This window comes from Canis lupus, chromosome 13 (assembly GCF_048164855.1).
Source record: "Canis lupus baileyi chromosome 13, mCanLup2.hap1, whole genome shotgun sequence".
In the NCBI taxonomy this organism is placed as follows: Eukaryota; Metazoa; Chordata; class Mammalia; order Carnivora; family Canidae; genus Canis; species Canis lupus.
Genome location: NC_132850.1, coordinates 27,646,212 through 27,651,888, shown reverse-complemented (window position 1 = coordinate 27,651,888; position 5,677 = coordinate 27,646,212).

The window sequence follows — 5,677 nt, the reverse complement described above, 5'->3', positions numbered from 1 at the left end:
AAATATATACTATATGTGTTAAATAATAGTATTGTGTATATGTGTATGTGTATATGTATATATATTTTTCTTGTTCCTGCCTATGTCTCCTGCCTCTAAACCCCAATATTCTTTTAGTTATCTCCACATGTTTGTCCATATATAGTCATACATAGTCATGCATCACAGGCTACCATTTCAACCTTGCTGTCCTATTACAGTAATTATACTCAGCGAGCTTGCATGTGGCCTCTGCTATTCAGAGATTTAATAATCTCCATGGTTACTAAAGATTTCTATCCTATACAGCATTTTCTAATAATTAATTCTAGTCTACAAAAAAGGAAAATGATGACTGAACATGTTACCAATGCTGCCGTCTGCTCACAGTGCATTCCTTTTTGTCCCTTGATGACAAATCAGTCTCCTTAAGGAATAGATTGCTAGTAGAATTTATGGGCTTTCCTTCTAGATCCATCCTAGCATGCCCACTTCAGACATGACCACTTTTCTCCACGATCTGCCTTAGCAGTTCTGGCATCTTTTTTGCTTATTGTAGATAATCTTTTTCCAGGTGTCCAAGAGCCATCTCAACAACGTATTAGAATTGGTGGCTGGTGCCTAAGCCAGAGTTTAAACTCTCTCAAAAGAAGAGTTTCTCCATATCAACAAACTCCTTCTTCTTCACCTTGATAGTCTGTTCCCCCCACCCTCCTTAATTCAGTTCCCTCAGATCAGCTCCTAGTGATGATCCTCCTAGACCCTGCTGCTACATGCTAGGCCAGCATGGCAGCTCCTTGAAATGTAACAGTTCTCCCTTGGCAGGACACCCCCTTTCCTCCGGTTAGTTATGTTGTGATTTGACTTGTTAAACAGGAGGGATTCTGGGAGTAGAACTTGAAGAGGGCAAATATTGCCTTTGAGGGCATCTGCCTCATTTGAGGATTCCACCCAGTCCTAAAGTAAGGAGGTATATGTCATCCTTTAGCATGAGCTATGTGCTACTTTTCTTGGCCTAGAAATTTCAGAATAATCTGGGCCCTTAAAGTTTTTCAGTTAATCTACCTTATGCTACTACCCCAAGTCTCAGGATTCCATTCTTTTTATAACTGAAATCCAAATTTCATGAAGAAAATTTGCCAAGATGAGTAATTAACCTTCTTCCAAATTTTGCTGTTCTTTAAATAAACCTCTATACTTGTTTCTCAACATGATAAGCCCTCCCATTATAGAAAATATTTTTTAAGATGTTGTTCAAATGTTTTTTGTTCAAATTTTATTTGAATTATTGGAATTAATATTTTATCAGCATGTGCCTGCCATTTTCTTTTCTCACAGTATTAGTGAATCAGTGTTGCTCTCCTATGCCTATCTAATTTCTCAATTAATATCACAGCTCTTATAGCTGTACTTCTCAAAGGCAAGAAATGTTATACCAAATATCAAATGCCAGTGCACCCTTTCCAACTGTAGTTTAGCCAAATTCACTGGAAGTGAAAAACCTTCACAATTGCAGTTTTACGGAATACCAGTGACTATCAATTTTCCACCTATTATTTGATATGGGGTCCTCAGACCAGCTGGTCACCATATGTTCAACTCCAGATCCCATCTTAGGGTTGGCTTCTTTAGGGATCACTCCTTAGGTCACTTCCTTAGAAACAGAGAGTAAGAGATTAAGGTGTCGGTGGCTTACTGAGTGAGTGCCTTTCAGGAAAATCCTATAAGGGAATAAGGGAGGCAGGAGAGGGGAATGGATTAATTTGAGCAAGGATGTAAACTAATCTTGGTGTGACACACACAGGGAATGGGGGATATTCCTGAAAGTAAATTACACCACAGAGTTGTACCACCTTGAAGCTGAGAGGCCGATTTTCTATCTTTTTATTAGGCAGTAAATGAGGAAGGGTCATGTAACCATTACTCAGTTGTCTCCAAGCAAGTTGGTTCTTTTCAGCCAAGGACAATTCTTTTGAGAAGGTCACAATTAAAAGTCATTGGCCTCAGTATTCACAGCAACCTGAGTATCTAGATGAAGGGGATCTTGGTGAAGTACTAAGAACTTTTACCAAACGACTGCAGGACAGTCAAGAAGCAAATGTTGGCAAACTATGAGAGTGGAATAATTCAGACAGAACTGTCATAAAGAGAAGTTCATTAATGCCATTTTGAACATTTGATTGTAGACCTTAGGCACTTTAGTACTTATCATGGTAATTTCTGACTTCATCTTTTTTGGAGACCCACGATACGTTATGAATTTACTTACACACACAGAGCTACAAAAGAAATGTGAGAAATGATGATGTTTTAATGAACTTTATAAGAAATTGTCACCATTTCAAGATATCATGGAAAAATTCCAATAGAAGTCTTAATTACTACCCTATGCCAAAGAACACAAAAATCAATGTGATATCAATTTTTTTGAAAAAAACATCTTAAACACTGAGGAGGGAAAAATGTGAAACAATTTTACTGCATCTTTTTAATCAGTAAAATTGTAAAAATATTTCTGCTTTCTGAAGAATCAATTTTAGTTCTTTAATATATCATCACAAAGATAAATAATGGGAATAGTGAGACTAGATATTTAGTTTATGATCATGTTATAGCTTTGGAAAAGAATAGCAATCTTTGCAATTGAGTCTAAACAAATAATGATCATATATCACCATTACACAGTGTCACTTTACCTTATAATGGCAGTTAGTGTTGATTTTTTTCTGCTAAACTCACTTAGCAGTGGCTAGCCACAGATACTGAGTGTTGCAGAGCAACTTTTCTATATAAAACCTCGTTGGATGAGAGAGAGACTAACCAGACTTCAGTTAGGAATTTATTTTTGATCAAGTCATAATAAAATAGAGTGACCAATATCATACATGGTGAACATTAGTATGAGATAACATGAACTCAAAGCTCTCTTTTTTTCCCCACAGCTATTCAGTTTAAAGATGTATTTTTTTAAAGATGTATTTTTAAATATTGCCAGATTATACTCAATATGAAGAGAATACTTTTAGGAAAAAGTGGGAAACCCTCTTACCGTCAAATTTTTCGTGGGTTTTTACAAAAGAAGAGTCTTAAAAATGGCATTCAATGTCATGAGGATACATTTTCCATGCTCTTCAAAACCTTTTTTGTTGTGACAGAGTAGGGTATTATGATGATATCTTTAGGAAAACATTTTCTAAGATTTGCTTCCCAGTCCGATGTTTCACACGTTAGTATGGTTGGGTTTGTTTAATCAACTATTTTCAAGGGGAGCAAGGTTTAAGAAATGCTAGCTTGAATAAGATTAAATAGGTCATATTTACTGCAGAACCTCTGGGAGAATCTGAGATGCTCACATATACCATGAATCTCTAATTGAAAGAGAATTCTTTAAGCTCTTGGACCATAGAACCCATTTTCTTGGAGCACATCATGTGATGAATTCTGAGAAACATTTTTGAGAGAAGCTGCTTTAAGGCAAATACTACAATTCTTAAAAATCATTGTAATTTCATAAACAGTACTTCAAAAATGTGAATCAGTTAGGGTCTGATCAGGAGAGAGAACCATACAGTAATTTAAATGGAAAAACAATTAACATAAAGAATATTCAATCATGGGAGGGATTAGATTGACAGGCTGGTGAAATGTAAAGAGAATTGTGAAGAATATTCCCAAAGTCACGTGGGTGACTTTAAGTGTCTGACTCTTCATTTCAGCTCAGGCCATGAGAATGAGCCCAGCCTCCAACTCCTTGCTGGGTGTCAGCTTAAGATTCTCTCTCTCCTCCCTCTGCCTCTTTCCCTGCTCCCATGTGTGCTCTCTCTCTCTCTTAAAAAAAAAAAAAAAAAAAAGTGTCTCATGGAATCATTCTGCATTAAATTACCTGAGGAGGTTCTGGGCAAAGCTGCTGGCTGCTAAGTACTGCTGGATGCCATGCATGACAGGAATTGGGAGCTAGAGAAGTTATATATGCAAATGCAATCGCCTGGTGCTAGAAAATCTGTGTATGCTCCCAGAGCTGGGCAATGGAGAGGCAGAGAAGCCATCCATGCCACAGCTCCTCAGTGCTAGAGGAGCCAAGTGTGCTGCATCAGCCTGCCAAGTGAGCACACCTGAACCAGGAAGGAAAAACCCTTTCTGCAAAGCTTGTCCTGCACCAGCTATTGACACAGCTTACTACCAACTGGAAAGGAAAAATATATTTAGAGAGCCACATCCGTTTTTACAGAGTATGCAAAAAGGGGCAAATTTCAAGATGAGAGGCGTTAGGTTGATAACTGAATGGAATATTTAGATGAAAATTAACCCTTTTGTTCTTTTGTTGCTCTTTCTCTGTTTACTTTCATGGTATTCTACAGACACTAGGACTATGATTTGATCCAAAAAATATGGTTTTCTTGTTAAAAAAAAAAAAGAGAAAAAACAGGAACAATCAGCAGTAATTAAGAACATTTGGATTGCTTTTCCAAAAAAAAAGTCTTGAAATGTTGCTTCTAGATTCAAGATAAATTGAGTATGAGTACTTTCAGCAACTAATTGCTGAATTCTCAGTTTGGCTGCAAGTAACAGGATAAACTACTAATAGTCACATAAATAAATAACTGTTGATTTTTCTCACATGAAACAAAATAAGTAGCATCAGGCATTAATTTGGGGGTCAGCAACTTCAGAGCTGCCATAGTTGTGATCGTCTGGGCCTTTTCCTCATGCATGCCACTTGGTTATGTCATCTTCAGGAATTGTTTGCAACCAAAGCAAAAATGAGAAATAATATGAGAGCAGATAGGTCTGAGCCTTTTAAAAGCAAAGAGAAACTATTTTTCAGAAGCCCACAGCAGATTCATTAACCAAAACTATGTCAAACAGCTACTCTTCATCAGGATTTTGGCTGGGAAAGCAAATTATAAACAATGTCAGTCTCCACAGTGGAGCCTGCAAGGAAAATGGGGTTTTGGGATCTTCATTTATTAAGCCAGTGATGAGTATTTTCTTCACAAGAGTTTCTCTGAGGATTTAAATATATCACTAAAATAACTTAGCCAATAATTTTAAAAGGAAAACAATAAAAACAATGGGGAGGGAGGATTGGTCAGCAGGGTAATAGCCACTTCCACAGATGACTATGTCCTAATGCCTGGAACTTGTGACTATATTAGGTAATGTAGCAAAGGGGAATGAAGATGGCAGACGGAATTTAGGTTGTGAATCTGTTGACCTTAAAATAGAGAGACTATCCTGGATTATCCTGGTGGTCTTGGTGTAATCACAAGAGTCCTTATCAGAGGAAGAAGGAGGCAGCATAGAAGGATCAGATGACCTATCTATGAAAGAATGTCACTGGGGATGCAATGTTGCTGGCTTTGAAGATGGCGGAAGGGGCTCATAGCCAAGAAATGTGGTCAGCCTCTAGAAGCTGGAAAAAGCAAGGAAATTGATTCTCCCCTAGTGACTATAGAATGGAATGCAGTTCTGTCAACACCTTGATTTTAGCCCGGTGAGACCTGTGTTGGACTTCCTATCCACAAAACTGTGAGATAATAAGTTTCTGTAATTTTAAATCACCAAATATGTGACAATTTGTTAGAACAGCAATACAACACTAGGGAAAAATACAAAGTCAATACAACATTGGGGTAGACTGAATTTTAGGTTCTTCTTTGTGATGTTTTCCAGAAACATTCATTCATCAGATGGACTC